The 16,572-nt window shown below is 51.4% G+C and overlaps 1 non-coding gene across 1 annotated transcript; it reads left to right on the plus strand.

Annotated features, from left to right (window-relative positions):
• Positions 1–7,117: 7,117 nt before the first annotated feature.
• Positions 7,118–7,199, plus strand: TRNAS-CGA (transfer RNA serine (anticodon CGA)). The gene has a single exon. It is a non-coding gene; the product is annotated as a tRNA-Ser (tRNA).
• Positions 7,200–16,572: the final 9,373 nt, after the last annotated feature.

A 16,572-nucleotide genomic window follows, 5' to 3' on the forward strand; every position in this document is an offset into this window, starting at 1 on the left:
TACCATCTATTTCTATCTGTTATCAGCCATGTCAGGAGGGGAGAGGCCGACTGTAGGACAGGGGAATACAATCTATTACTATCTGTTATCAGCCATGTCAGGAGGGGAGAGGCCGACTGTAGGACAGGAGAATACAATCTATTACTATCTGTTATCAGCCATGTCAGGAGAGGCCGACTGTAGGACAGGGGAATACAATCTATTACTATCTGTTATCAGCCATGTCAGGAGAGGAGAGGCCGACTGTAGGACAGGAGAATACAATCTATTACTATCTGTTATTCTTATTCTTATTCTTATGGTAGAGTTGGAAGGGACCTCAAGGGCCATCGGGTCCAACCCCCTGCGAGTGCAGGTTTTCCTAAATCATCCCAGCTATATGTTTATCCAGATTCCGCTTGAAGATTTCCATTGATGGAGCGCCCACCACCTCCCGTGGCAGCCTATTCCACTCTCTCACTCCCCTCACTGTCAGAAAGTTTTTCCTAATGTCTAATCTGTATCTCTTTCCCTTTCGTTTCATCCCATTGCTTCTTGTACTTCCTTGTGCTAATGAGAATAGGGGAGATCCCTCTGCACTGTGACTACCTTTCAGATATTTGTAGACTGCTATTAAATCTCCCCTCAGCCTTCTCTTCTGCAAACTAAACAATCCCAGTTCTTTTAGCCGCTCCTCATAGGACATGGTTTGCAGACCTTCCACCATTTTGGTTGCTCTTCTCTGGACTTGCTCCAATATATCGATGTCTTTCTTGAATTGAGGCGCCCAGAACTGTACACAGTATTCCAGGTGTGGTCTGACCAGGGAAGAGTACAGCGGAATAATGACCTCTCTTCATCTAGATTCAATGCTTGTCTTAATACATCCCAGAATTGTATTCGCCTTTTTTGCAGCAGCACCGCACTGTTGGCTCATGTTGAATTTGTGATCTACTATTATGCCCAAGTCCTTTTCCCCTATGCTATCACTTAGTTCTATTCCTCCCATACTATATAGGTTTTTTACATTTCTGTTACCCAGATGTAGAACTTTGCATTTGTCCCTGTTAAATCCCATTTTGTTGGCCTCAGCCCATTGTTCCAGTGTGTCTAAGTCCTTTTGAATACACTCTCTCTCCTCTCTAGTGTTGGTTATTCCTCCTATCTTCGTATCATCTGCACATTTTATGAGTTCCCCAATAATTCCATCGTCCAGATCATTTATAAAGATATTAAAAAGTACTGGGCCCAGAACAGAGCCCTGCGGCACCCCGCTTTTGACTTTCTTCCAGATCGATGTGTAGCCATTTAGTATTACTCGTTGTGCCCGATCATTAAGCCAGTTGTGAATCCACCGAACTGATTTTTTGTCAAAGCCATACTTAATCATTTTTTCAATAAGAAGGTTATGTGATACTTTATCAAATGCCTTACTGAAGTCAAGATATACTATGTCCACGGCATTCCCTTGGTCCAACCATTCAGTGATTTTGTTGTAGAAGGAAATCAGGTTAGTCTGACAAGATTTATTGGTCATAAAGCCGTGCTGGCTCTGGTTAATTAATGCCTTCCCATCCAGGTACCGAAGTAAATGTTCCTTGACAATTTGCTCAAAGATTTTTTTATCAGCCATGTCAGGAGAGGAGAGGCCGACTGTAGGACAGGGGAATACAATCTATTACTATCTGTTATCAGCCATGTCGGGAGAGGAGAGGCCGACTGTAGGACAGGGGAATACAATCTATTACTATCTGTTATCAGCCATGTCAGGAGAGGAGAGGCCGACTGTAGGACAGGGGAATACAATCTATTACTATCTGTTATCAGCCATGTCAGGAGAGGAGAGGCCGACTGTAGGACAGGGGAATACAATCTATTACTATCTGTTATCAGCCATGTCAGGAGAGGAGAGGCCGACTGTAGGACAGGGGAATACAATCTATTACTATCTGTTATCAGCCATGTCAGGAGAGGAGAGGCCGACTGTAGGACAGGGGAATACAATCTATTACTATCTGTTATCAGCCATGTCAGGAGAGGCGAGGCCGACTGTAGGACAGGGGAATACAATCTATTACTATCTGTTATCAGCCATGTCAGGAGAGGAGAGGCCGACTGTAGGACAGGGGAATACAATCTATTACTATCTGTTATCAGCCATGTCAGGAGAGGAGAGGCCGACTGTAGGACAGGGGAATACAATCTATTGCTATCTGTTATCAGCCATGTCAGGAGAGGAGAGGCCGACTGTAGGACAGGGGAATACAATCTATTGCTATCTGTTATCAGCCATGTCAGGAGAGGAGAGGCCGACTGTAGGACAGGGGAATACAATCTATTGCTATCTGTTATCAGCCATGTCAGGAGAGGAGAGGCCGACTGTAGGACAGGGGAATACAATCTATTGCTATCTGTTATCAGCCATGTCAGGAGAGGAGAGGCCGACTGTAGGACAGGGGAATACAATCTATTGCTATCTGTTATCAGCCATGTCAGGAGGGGAGAGGCCGACTGTAGGACAGGGGAATACAATCTATTACTATCTGTTATCAGCCATGTCAGGAGAGGAGAGGCCGACTGTAGGACAGGGGAATACAATCTATTACTATCTGTTATCAGCCATGTCAGGAGAGGAGAGGCCGACTGTAGGACAGGGGAATACAATCTATTACTATCTGTTATCAGCCATGTCAGGAGAGGAGAGGCCGACTGTAGGACAGGGGAATACAATCTATTACTATCTGTTATCAGCCATGTCAGGAGAGGAGAGGCCGACTGTAGGACAGGGGAATACAATCTATTACTATCTGTTATCAGCCATGTCAGGAGAGGCGAGGCCGACTGTAGGACAGGGGAATACAATCTATTACTATCTGTTATCAGCCATGTCAGGAGAGGAGAGGCCGACTGTAGGACAGGGGAATACAATCTATTACTATCTGTTATCAGCCATGTCAGGAGAGGAGAGGCCGACTGTAGGACAGGGGAATACAATCTATTACTATCTGTTATCAGCCATGTCAGGAGAGGAGAGGCCGACTGTAGGACAGGGGAATACAATCTATTACTATCTGTTATCAGCCATGTCAGGAGAGGAGAGGCCGACTGTAGGACAGGGGAATACAATCTATTGCTATCTGTTATCAGCCATGTCAGGAGAGGAGAGGCCGACTGTAGGACAGGGGAATACAATCTATTGCTATCTGTTATCAGCCATGTCAGGAGAGGAGAGGCCGACTGTAGGACAGGGGAATACAATCTATTGCTATCTGTTATCAGCCATGTCAGGAGGGGAGAGGCCGACTGTAGGACAGGGGAATACAATCTATTACTATCTGTTATCAGCCATGTCAGGAGAGGAGAGGCCGACTGTAGGACAGGGGAATACAATCTATTACTATCTGTTATCAGCCATGTCAGGAGAGGAGAGGCCGACTGTAGGACAGGGGAATACAATCTATTACTATCTGTTATCAGCCATGTCAGGAGAGGAGAGGCCGACTGTAGGACAGGGGAATACAATCTATTACTATCTGTTATCAGCCATGTCAGGAGAGGAGAGGCCGACTGTAGGACAGGGGAATACAATCTATTACTATCTGTTATCAGCCATGTCAGGAGGGGAGAGGCCGACTGTAGGACAGGGGAATACAATCTATTACTATCTGTTATCAGCCATGTCAGGAGAGGAGAGGCCGACTGTAGGACAGGGGAATACAATCTATTACTATCTGTTATCAGCCATGTCAGGAGAGGAGAGGCCGACTGTAGGACAGGGGAATACAATCTATTACTATCTGTTATCAGCCATGTCAGGAGAGGCGAGGCCGACTGTAGGACAGGGGAATACAATCTATTACTATCTGTTATCAGCCATGTCAGGAGAGGAGAGGCCGACTGTAGGACAGGGGAATACAATCTATTACTATCTGTTATCAGCCATGTCAGGAGAGGAGAGGCCGACTGTAGGACAGGGGAATACAATCTATTACTATCTGTTATCAGCCATGTCAGGAGAGGAGAGGCCGACTGTAGGACAGGGGAATACAATCTATTACTATCTGTTATCAGCCATGTCAGGAGGGGAGAGGCCGACTGTAGGACAGGGGAATACAATCTATTACTATCTGTTATCAGCCATGTCAGGAGAGGAGAGGCCGACTGTAGGACAGGGGAATACAATCTATTACTATCTGTTATCAGCCATGTCAGGAGAGGAGAGGCCGACTGTAGGACAGGGGAATACAATCTATTACTATCTGTTATCAGCCATGTCAGGAGAGGAGAGGCCGACTGTAGGACAGGGGAATACAATCTATTACTATCTGTTATCAGCCATGTCAGGAGAGGAGAGGCCGACTGTAGGACAGGGGAATACAATCTATTACTATCTGTTATCAGCCATGTCAGGAGGGGAGAGGCCGACTGTAGGACAGGGGAATACAATCTATTACTATCTGTTATCAGCCATGTCAGGAGAGGAGAGGCCGACTGTAGGACAGGGGAATACAATCTATTACTATCTGTTATCAGCCATGTCAGGAGAGGAGAGGCCGACTGTAGGACAGGAGAATACAATCTATTACTATCTGTTATCAGCCATGTCAGGAGAGGAGAGGCCGACTGTAGGACAGGGGAATACAATCTATTACTATCTGTTATCAGCCATGTCAGGAGGGGAGAGGCCGACTGTAGGACAGGGGAATACAATCTATTACTATCTGTTATCAGCCATGTCAGGAGAGGAGAGGCCGACTGTAGGACAGGGGAATACAATCTATTACTATCTGTTATCAGCCATGTCAGGAGAGGAGAGGCCGACTGTAGGACAGGAGAATACAATCTATTACTATCTGTTATCAGCCATGTCAGGAGAGGAGAGGCCGACTGTAGGACAGGATAATACAATCTATTGCTATCTGTTATCAGCCATGTCAGGAGAGGAGAGGCCGACTGTAGGACAAGAGAATACAATCTATTGCTATCTGTTATCAGCCATGTCAGGAGAGGAGAGGCCGACTGTAGGACAGGGGAATACAATCTATTACTATCTGTTATCAGCCATGTCAGGAGAGGAGAGGCCGACTGTAGGACAGGGGAATACAATCTATTACTATCTGTTATCAGCCATGTCAGGAGAGGAGAGGCCGACTGTAGGACAGGGGAATACAATCTATTACTATCTGTTATCAGCCATGTCAGGAGGGGCCGACTGTAGGACAGGGGAATACAATCTATTACTATCTGTTATCAGCCATGTCAGGAGAGGAGAGGCCGACTGTAGGACAGGGGAATACAATCTATTACTATCTGTTATCAGCCATGTCAGGAGAGGAGAGGCCGACTGTAGGACAGGGGAATATAATCTATTACTATCTGTTATCAGCCATGTCAGGAGAGGAGAGGCCGACTGTAGGACAGGGGAATACAATCTATTACTATCTGTTATCAGCCATGTCAGGAGGGGCCGACTGTAGGACAGGGGAATACAATCTATTACTATCTGTTATCAGCCATGTCAGGAGAGGAGAGGCCGACTGTAGGACAGGAGAATACAATCTATTACTATCTGTTATCAGCCATGCCAGGAGAGGAGAGGCCGACTGTAGGACAGGGGAATACAATCTATTACTATCTGTTATCAGCCATGTCAGGAGAGGAGAGGCCGACTGTAGGACAGGAGAATACAATCTATTACTATCTGTTATCAGCCATGTCAGGAGAGGAGAGGCCGACTGTAGGACAGGGGAATACAATCTATTACTATCTGTTATCAGCCATGTCAGGAGAGGAGAGGCCGACTGTAGGACAGGGGAATACAATCTATTACTATCTGTTATCAGCCATGTCAGGAGGGGAGAGGCCGACTGTAGGACAGGGGAATACAATCTATTACTATCTGTTATCAGCCATGTCAGGAGAGGAGAGGCTGACTGTAGGACAGGGGAATACAATCTATTACTATCTGTTATCAGCCATGTCAGGAGAGGAGAGGCCGACTGTAGGACAGGAGAATACAATCTATTACTATCTGTTATCAGCCATGTCAAGAGAGGAGAGGCCGACTGTAGGACAGGGGAATACAATCTATTACTATCTGTTATCAGCCATGTCAGGAGAGGAGAGGCCGACTGTAGGACAGGGGAATACAATCTATTACTATCTGTTATCAGCCATGTCAGGAGGGGAGAGGCCGACTGTAGGACAGGGGAATACAATCTATTACTATCTGTTATCAGCCATGTCAGGAGGGGAGAGGCCGACTGTAGGACAGGGGAATACAATCTATTACTATCTGTTCCCTGTCGTCCTCAACAGCGGCACAATGTGGGGTATTTCTGCCCCTGTGTGCTGGTAGGACAGGCGGATATTTAATTAGCCAATCAAATGCGTGGCAGGCCCTATAAGAGGGCACAAGAACCTCCCCTCTGCGTGTTTTTTTCTGTCCTGTGTGGACAGAGGACAGGTGGGAGGACTTGTGTCCTCTTAGAGAAGCTCAGCAGGATCACTCACCTCCTGAGCGGTTGTTTTCTTCTTGTCACCTTCTGTGCCCTGCGGGGAGAAGGTGCTTGTTAGCCATGTGTGGCTACCCCCCTCTATCCCCCCTGCCCCCCCTCTCCTCCGCTTCCCCTGCTCCTTGTGACTTACCTGACATTTTGGTGAGAGTCCGGGGACTCCGCATGCCGCCTCTGGTGGCCGCGCAGACTGCCGGCGGGTGGAACCACACTGTTGTGTATCCTGTTCCCCGCCGGCCGCTGTAAGCGTGCACTTCCGGTTTCGCCAGAAGTATCATAGCGCCATGGCAACGGCCTGGCGCTGGCGGCCGCTCACTCAGGGAAGATTCAGGCCTTATTAAAGGCCGGAAAAGACGGGGAGATGTGGGGGTAAGTGCCCGTGTTAAGGGCCTCTTGGTGGGGGGGAATGTATATCTTTGCAGACCCCTGATTACAGGGTTAGTTGTCTGGGCAGGTTGCCTCACCTGCTTTGATTGTGGCTCCGCCCACTTCCAGCCGGCCAGAATTAAGAGGCTGGCTGGCCTGGTGTCAGAGACCTTCCTGCAGTATCTGCTGAAGGCGTGCGATTGTGGTGTTCATTGATCTTGAACTCTTTTCCAGTTTGCAAACTTTATTGGGAACCGGCTGTGATGGCCGAGTGGTTAAGGTTTTGGACTCGAAATCCAATGGGGTCTCCCCGCACAGGTTCAGATCCTGTTCACAGCGCCAGCCCGGCTAGCTCAGTCTGTAGAGCATGAGACTCTTAATCTCAAGGTCGTGGGTTCGAGTCGCACGTTGGGCGCCAAGTCACCTCTCTGTCCGGTCTACAGGACCTGGTAAGATTTACCCCTTTTTTAAAAGCTGGTATGATGTCATGGTGACAGTGTTGCATGGTCTATTATCTCTCTCTGTAGGATATGTCATCCTCTACTACCCCTCCTGGGGATGGTAGGAGGAAAACCTCTTCCAAGAGGAAACATCTTTCCTGCTTCGATTGCGACACACCGCTCCCTGATGGTAGGTAGCGGCTTGAAAGGTTGTGCCCTGCGGGGTACTACTGGTCCTATAACTTGCCTATTTTCAGGCTATGAGTGGGCCCGTTGTCGCGGGTGCAGAGGTCCTCCACCTGTGGAGCCCTCTCCCAGAGATATGATGGCATGGGTCAAGGAGATGGTGAGTTTGGGCATCGCTTGGGTAAATAGTTTTTCCCTTGCTTGTACTCTCCTTTTTGTTTTGCAGGATGATTCCCTCAAAGGGATCCATTGCACCTTGTCTCAGCTCACCAGGAGACCATGCTCTGAGCTCCGTTCCTCGTCTCTCCCCCCCCCCTTGTAACACCTGCGGGTGGCAGAGGATGATTCCTCCGAGGACGACTCAGTTATTCCAGCAGAACTGCGTTCCATTATGAACAAACGGGCAGGCTGCTGAAGTCCATCCGGTCTACAGTGGGCCGAGATGTTGACGGGGAAGCCTCCACGTCTGCCTCTGGGGGACATATTGCCTTCCATGCGGACGCCACGCTGACCGACCTTATGGTGCAGCAGTGGAAACAGCCAGAGAAAGGACATTTGCTTTCCAGGATCTTCAAGTGGGATTCCTGGGGGCCTCCCCCGAAGGTGGATTTGGCCGTAGCAAAGCTGTCCCGCAGAACCCTGGTGCCCTTGGAAGATGGTCAAATCTTCAGGACCCTCTGGATCGTAGGGCGGACTCCGTTCTGAAGAAGGTCTACTCAGCTTCCTCCGCGCAAGCCTCTGTGGCCATAGCCTCCTCTATGGTTGGTGACTTTTTCCGCAACCGCTTAGCCGCCTTGGAGCGGGATATAGACTTGGGCGTAGACAGAGATGAGATTCTGGCCTCTATGAAAAGAGTTCATAGGGCTGCAGATTATTTGGCGGAATCCTCCTGCCATCAATTTAAAATCTCCGCCAAATCTATGGCGTTGTCTACTGCGGCCCGTAGACCCCTTTGGCTAAAGCCTTGGCGGGCAGATTTTGCGTCTAAAGCAGCACTCTGTGCTCTCCCCTTTGAGCCGGGAAGGGTGTCTGGCCAAAGCTTAGACGCCATTATGGAGGGATTAGCTGAAGGTAGGGGAAGGTCCCTACCTCAAGCATCCAGGGGCAGACGTGCTCCCCCTAGAGGCAGAGGTTCTTCCTCTAATTATAGACGCCCTTCCCAACAACGGCGTTTTAGATATCGCCCTAGGGGAGCTGGTCGTGGCGCTTCCAAGGAGGACACCAAGAGGAAGCCTGAGTTTTGACGTGGGGAAGCTCCCTGTGGCCCCCCTTCCTGTGGGAGGACGTCTTTCCTCCTTTTCCAGAGCATGGTTCACCCATATCCAAGACCCATGGGTGTTGAAGATCATACAACACGGGTATCACATCGACTTTCATCTTCCACCTCCAGATCGGTTCGTTTCCACCCAAACTCTTCCACCTTCTCAGCAGGCCAGTCTAGAAGCCTTGGTTGCCGAATATGTTACCAAGGGCGCCCTGGAGAAGGTACCAGCCTCAGACCTCGGTCTGGGAGTCTACTCCCCCGTCTTTCTGGTCCCCAAGTTCACCGGGGGCTGGAGGATGATAATAGATCTGAGGTACCTCAATCGGTTTATCAGGAAGAGGTCATTTCGAATGGAAACCGTGGATTCCGTGGCTGTGTTTCTTCAGCCAGGAGAGGTGATGGTTACCCTCGATTTGAAGGACGCCTATCTACATGTCCCCATTGCTCATTTCCACAGGAAGTTCCTCAGGATTGCCGTTGCTATGGCCGGCCACAGGGAGCACTATCAATTCACAGCTCTGCCATTCGGCATCACATCCGCCCCACTGGTATTCACCAAGGTGATTTCTCCGGTCGCCGCGGCCCTCAGACTTCAGGGTCTTTTCATCGTCCCTTATCTAGACGACTGGCTACTGAAAGCTCAGTCTCCTGCTGCTCTCCTCCAGCAGCTCAACCTTGCCATCAACTTCCTACAGGAGTTAGGATTATCAATTGGGAGAAGTCCGAAATCGTTCCATCCACCTGAAGAAAATTCCTCGGATTTATAGTGGATTCAGAAGCGATGCAGATCTTCCTCTCCAGTCCAAGGAAGGAAAGAATCCAAGCCAGTGCACGATTCCTATTGCACACTCGGCAGGTACCATCCGGACCGCCATGAGAGTCCTGGGCCTGATGTCATCCTCGGCCAGGGCGGTGCCTTGGACTTTATGGCATTTGCGTCCCCTGCAGATGGAAGTGTTGAGAACCTGGAACAGGTCTCCACGGGGATTGCACAAGAAGATCTGCCTTTCTCCCGCTACCCGTCTTTCCCTCAGATGGTGGATACACCTGAAAGACGGAAGGTCCACGGTCCCGACAGTGTGGACCCTGTTGACAACAGATGCATCCCAGTGGGGATGGGGAGCCCATTGTCAAGACAAAACTGTAGAAGGACAATGGAGATGTCCGGAGCTGGGGTCATCCAATCTCAAGGAACTCAGAGCAGTGTACCTGGCCCTAGTACACTTTGCCCCAGAATTGAAAGGCAAGTCTGTCAAAAACCGGTCAGACAATATGACGGTGGTAGTCTATATAAACAAACAAGGGGGCACCAGGTCACCAACCTTGCTGAGAGAGACGAATCTCATATTTGCCTAGGCGGAGAAGAATCTGGTCCAGTTATCCGCTGTTCACATAAAGGGCTCCCTGAACATAGTAGCGGATCAGCTGAGTCAGGGTATTACCGTATCAGGAGAATGGTCTCTCAATCCAGACGTATTTCAACAGATCGTCCAGAGATGGGGTCTCCCGGAGGTCGATCTTATGGCTACCCGACTCAACGCCAAGGTGGGGACCTTCTGCTCTCTGTACCAGGAGGACAATCCCTTGGCGGTGGATGCCCTGTCCATCCCATGGAGGTTCAGGCTGTTTTACATATTCCCTCCAATTCCAATCATACCGAAGGTATTGATAAAAATAAGACAGGACCAAGCCTCGGGAATAGCCATAATCCCGTTCTGGCCAAAAAGGGCTTGGTTTGCTCAGCTCATACAAATGAGTCAGGGCATATATTGGAGGCTTCCCCCACTCCCAGACCTGGTAACCCAAGGAGAGCTGAGATGCCAGGATCTGAGGAGACTCAACCTGACAGCCTGGAGGTTGACCAGTCCCTATTGAGAAATAGAGGACTGTCACAAGCCGTCTTGAAGACCCTATCCAGCGCCAGAGCAGATTCGACTAACAGGAACTACCGTCGAATAGGTAACATCTTTAATGCCTGGTGTCTGCAGCATCAAGTGGACTCCACCGATCCCCCTACGGAGGTGATCCTGGACTTCCTTCAAGACGGACTAGACAGAGGTCTTGCTGCGGCCACACTCAAGGTACACGTAGCGGCCCTGTCCGCCTATCTGGGGAGGCGTTTGTCTCAGGATCCTTTAGTGAGCACCTTTATTAAAGGGGCAACTAGGCTGAGACCGGTGGTAAACACCCCTGTCCACCAATGGGACCTTATTCCGGTCCTGAACGCCCTATGTGGCCAGCCATTTGAACCTCTGGAAGAGGTCTCCCTCAAGTCGCTAACCGGCAAAATGGCGCTGCTATTGGCAGTCACACCTGCCAAACGCGTTAGTGAACTACAAGCTTTGTCCGCTGAGGAGCCATATACCACCTTTTTCTCTGACCATGTACAGCTTAGGCTCCTCCCTGGGTTTCGTCCCAAGGTGCCATCTGCTGTAAACAGGAACCAACTGATTTCCCTTCCAGTATTTTTTTCCGTTCCCTTCTTCTGCTGAAGAAGAAAGATGGCACAAGCTGGATGTGGTTAGATGCCTGCAGATCTACTTGCAGCGCACTCGCCCCTTTAGGTGGACTGAAAACCTGTTGGTCAGCTACACGGGGAAAAACACAGGCGCTAAAGCCACCAAAGCTACAATATCACGGTGGGTTACCGAGACTATTAGAGTCGCCTATACCGCCCAAGGGCTGTCGGCTCCATCTTTCCTTCATGCCCATTCAACCAGGGCAGTGTCCACTTCACGGGCAGAAAGAAGTGCTTTGTCTGTGGACCAAATATATGCAGCTGCCTCTTGGGCATCTGAATCCACCTTCATTCGGCATTACCGCCTGAAGGACCAAGTGGCAGATTCCACTGCCTTTGCCCAGACCAGTTTAAGTTCGGTCATGGGTTTGTCCCACCCATCTTGGGGACCTGCTTGCTATATCCCCACATTGTGCCGCTGTTGAGGACGACAGGGAACGAGTGATTATGAAGATAATCTTGTTTCCCTTAGTCCTAACAGCGGCACAAGATTTCCCACCCTGGGAATCATATCTTATGTATAAAACTGTATATAAATGTAATGGAGGTACTTTTGTATTTACACGCAGAGGGGAGGTTCTTGTGCCCTCTTATAGGGCCTGCCACGCATTTGATTGGCTAATTAAATATCCGCCTGTCCTACCAGCACACAGGGGCAGAAATACCCCCACATTGTGCCGCTGTTAGGACTAAGGGAAACAAGATTATCTTCATAATCACTCGTTATCAGCCATGTCAGGAGAGGAGAGGCTGACTGTAGGACAGGGGAATACAATCTATTACTATCTGTTATCAGCCATGTCAGGAGAGGAGAGGCCGACTGTAGGACAGGGGAATACAATCTATTACTATCTGTTATCAGCCATGTCAGGAGAGGAGAGGCCGACTGTAGGACAGGAGAATACAATCTATTACTATCTGTTATCAGCCATGTCAGGAGAGGAGAGGCCGACTGTAGGACAGGGGAATACAATCTATTACTATCTGTTATCAGCCATGTCAGGAGAGGAGAGGCCGACTGTAGGACAGGGGAATACAATCTATTACTATCTGTTATCAGCCATGTCAGGAGAGGAGAGGCCGACTGTAGGACAGGAGAATACAATCTATTACTATCTGTTATCAGCCATGTCAGGAGAGGAGAGGCCGACTGTAGGACAGGGGAATACAATCTATTACTATCTGTTATCAGCCATGTCAGGAGGGGAGAGGCCGACTGTAGGACAGGGGAATACAATCTATTGCGCTCTGTTATCAGGCATTGCCCATTGTGTGTTGATCTCTGGATTTATTCGTTCTGACCATCACCTGATCCCGTGACCTTTGTTCTGATATTAGATCATCTTTCGGAGTATGAGGGGTTAATGCTATATGTGCTGATACAGCTGGACGCCTCTTTGCTGTAAAGTTGCTTCATGTGCAGAACAGACGCGTCTCTTCCTGCTGGATAAACAGGACGGCGGCCCCTCGGGCAGGACACGCTCCGCACTTGCTCCAAATTGTTTCTCTTTGTCATTTTATCTCTGTTTCGGCTCGTTCATCCAGAAGAAAATAATCCACATCCCCCCCACCGAAATCCCAAAATACAACAAATGGCGCAGCCATGAATGCACAACCTAAGTGGAAGACCAGCCAGAGATCTATCAGAGTGACATGATGTCTTATCCTCTGGTCACATCCAGAGCTGCATCACCTACTCCAGTCCCTGTTCTGACCTCGGGTTACACCTTGTCGTACCTCCCTATATACAGTATATTCTGTGGTGTTTATCCCAAATACAGCTCTACATCTCCCAGAATGCAGTGCAGCAGGGTGTGGCAGCATTTCTGGATGCAGATTTGGGTGTAGTTAGAGCAGGACACTCAGGGGTGGAGGCCGCGATGCTGAGAATAACTTTGTGGCCGCAGATTTTGTGGTATTTATGGTGTTTATTAAATTATTACAGAATATAAAGTGAGAGGTGTAAGGTGCGGAGCAGAGACCCAGAGCCCTGCCGAGGGGTCATCAATATCCAGGATGTGACCTATGACCTCCGACCTGCACATGTGACCAAAACTAATCACCCAGTAAGGCAACGGGAGAGACGACCTCATGCACCGACAGCGCCCCCATGGCCAGGTGCAAAACAGTAGGAATAGAGAGGAAGGGTCCTGAATGGGTTACTGCAGAGATGAGCCCCCATGTCACTGCCCGGCACCACCCTCCAGGTCTCCACCTTCCAGGCCCCCATGTCCCTGACTGTCAGGACCCCCCCCCATGTCCTCACCTGTCAGGGCCCCCCATGTCACCACCTGTCAGGACCCCCCATGTCACCACCTGGCAGGACCCCCCATGTCACCACCTGGCAGGACCCCCCATGTCCTCACCTGCCAGGACCCCCCCATGTCCTCACCTGTCAGGACCCCCCATGTCCTCACCTGTCAGGACCCCCCATGTCACCACCTGCCAGGACCCCCCATGTCACCACCTGCCAGGACCCCCCATGTCACCACCTGCCAGGACCCCCCATGTCCTCACCTGCCAAAACCCCCATGTCACCACCTGCCAGGACCCCCCATGTCCTCACCTGCCAGGACCCCCCATGTCCTCACCTGTCAGGACCCCCCATGTCCTCACCTGCCAAAACCCCCATGTCACCACCTGCCAGGACCCCCCATGTCCTCACCTGTCAGGACCCCCCCATGTCCTCACCTGTCAGGACCCCCCCATGTCCTCACCTGTCAGGACCCCCCATGTCACCACCTGCCAGGACCCCCCATGTCCTCACCTGTCAGGACCCCCCCATGTCCTCACCTGCCAAAACCCCCATGTCACCACCTGCCAGGACCCCCCATGTCCTCACCTGTCAGGCCCCCAAAGTCCTCACCTGTCAGGGCCCCCCATGTCCTCACCTGTCAGGACCCCCCATGTCCTCACCTGTCAGGACCCCCCATGTCACCACCTGCGAGGACCCCCCATGTCCTCACCTGTCAGGACCCCCCATGTCACCACCTGCGAGGACCCCCCATGTCCTCACCTGTCAGGACCCCCCATGTCCTCACCTGTCAGGACCCCCATGTCACCACCTGCCAGGACCCCCCATGTCACCACCTGCCAGGACCCCCCATGTCCTCACCTGCCAGGACCCCCCATGTCCTCACCTGTCAGGACCCCCCCATGTCCTCACCTGTCAGGACCCCCCATGTCCTCACCTGTCAGGACCCCCCATGTCCTCACCTGCCAGGACCCCCATGTCCTCACCTGTCAGGACCCCCCTATGTCCTCACCTGTCAGGACCCCCCATGTCCTCACCTGTCAGGACCCCCCATGTCCTCACCTGTCAGGACCCCCATGTCCTCACCTGTCAGGACCCCCCATGTCCTCACCTGTCAGGACCCCCCATGTCACCACCTGCCAGGTTCCCCCATGTCCTCACCTGTCAGGACCCCCCATGTCCTCACCTGTCAGGACCCCCATGTCACCACCTGCCAGGACCCCCCATGTCACCACCTGCCAGGACCCCCCATGTCCTCACCTGCCAGGACCCCCCATGTCCTCACCTGTCAGGACCCCCCCATGTCCTCACCTGTCAGGACCCCCCCATGTCCTCACCTGTCAGGACCCCCCATGTCCTCACCTGTCAGGACCCCCCATGTCCTCACCTGTCAGGACCCCCCATGTCACCACCTGTCAGGACCCCCCATGTCCTCACCTGTCAGGACCCCCCCATGTCACCACCTGCCAGGACCCCCCCATGTCCTCACCTGTCAGGACCCCCCATGTCCTCACCTGTCAGGACCCCCCATGTCACCACCTGCCAGGACCCCCCCATGTCCTCACCTGTCAGGACCCCCCATGTCCTCACCTGTCAGGGCTCCATACGCGAGGTGTCTCCAATATTTTTAGTGAAGAATGGCACCATTGTATGGAAAATGCTGTGATGAATTCAGGCACAGGGAGGAGCAATGCGGCCCCTACAATTCTGCACATGTGTATAATGGAGCCATTCTACATATATCTGTATCTGCTCCTGGACACGTGAGGGATTTTACATGTAATTACCATGTACACCTCTGGCTCCATAGGGGGATATTAGTGTGACCATACAGGGGCTGCTGACTGCAGCAGGAGCCTCTCCCTCCATCATAGTGCAGGTGCAGGGGTCACACCCGGGGCCACCATGGTTGTTGGCTATCACTGGGGCAGGGTGAAAGTGACTGCAGCAGGAGCCTCTCCCTCCATCATAGTGCAGGTGCAGTGCAGGGGTCACACCCGGGGCCACCATGGTTGTTGGCTATCACTGGGGCAGGGTGAAAGTGACTGCAGCAGGAGCCTCTCCCTCCATCATAGTGCAGTGCAGGGGTCACACCCGGGGCCACCATGGTTGTTGGCTATCACTGGGGCAGGGTGAAAGTGACTGCAGCAGGAGCCTCTCCCTCTGTTATGTGTCAGTAGTGCAGGTGCAGAGCAGGGGTCACACCCCGAGGCCGCCATACTTGCAGGGTCTTCGGTAGTGCAGGAGGAAGCTCAGGTGATCATTTGCATTTGGGAGGGCTGTGAGGAGATCCAGCAGCGGCCACATGTGGAGGGGCGTCCCTGATTCAGTGCCCCCTTATTGCTATATAAAGTGATGCATATTAACTCCTTCAGTGCCTATGACTTGTGTCTGTCCCATGTGTAACACAGCATTGATGGCGTTACCTAACAGGCCTCCTGCTCAGACCGGGTACCTGCCGGCCCTTTAAGAGCGTCAGCTCTGCTACATGGGGGAAGCTTTGCAGGCCCTGACCCTCCAGGACTGGAGTGCATATTGAGAAGGTCAGTGGCCCGGGACAGTCAGTCAGAAGCCCCCGTCCAAGAGTGACCGCTCCAGCAGACATCAGAGCAGACCACATGCTCGCCCCCACCATCTGGCCGCAGGAGGTCGTAGGATTGAAGACGTCTTATTATTCCACTTGCATTTTCCTACATCCGCCGGCGTCTTTGGGTTTGTTTTGGCTCCGGGGATTCGACATAATTCACACAGTTAATATGCGGCAGGAAGAGACGACGTTCCCATAATCTGCCCCCCGCGGGCTCCAGTGTGTCAGAGAGGAGATGAAGGTGCAGAGTCAGGACGGCGGCGGCTGCTCAGGGTTGGAGTAGATACTTCTCCTCGTTCCTCTTCTCGGAGTCCGGCGAGGGGCTGGCGTTGGGGCAGGACGGGGTCTGGCACGCCTTACACAGGATGAGGAAGAGGATGAGGATCAGTAAGGCAATCACACAGTTAAAGGAGATGGCCACCACCGCTCCGGTCGACAGCCCCGAACCCATCGCAGGTCCGAA

This window comes from Leptodactylus fuscus, chromosome 1 (assembly GCF_031893055.1).
Source record: "Leptodactylus fuscus isolate aLepFus1 chromosome 1, aLepFus1.hap2, whole genome shotgun sequence".
NCBI lineage: Eukaryota > Metazoa > Chordata > Amphibia > Anura > Leptodactylidae > Leptodactylus > Leptodactylus fuscus.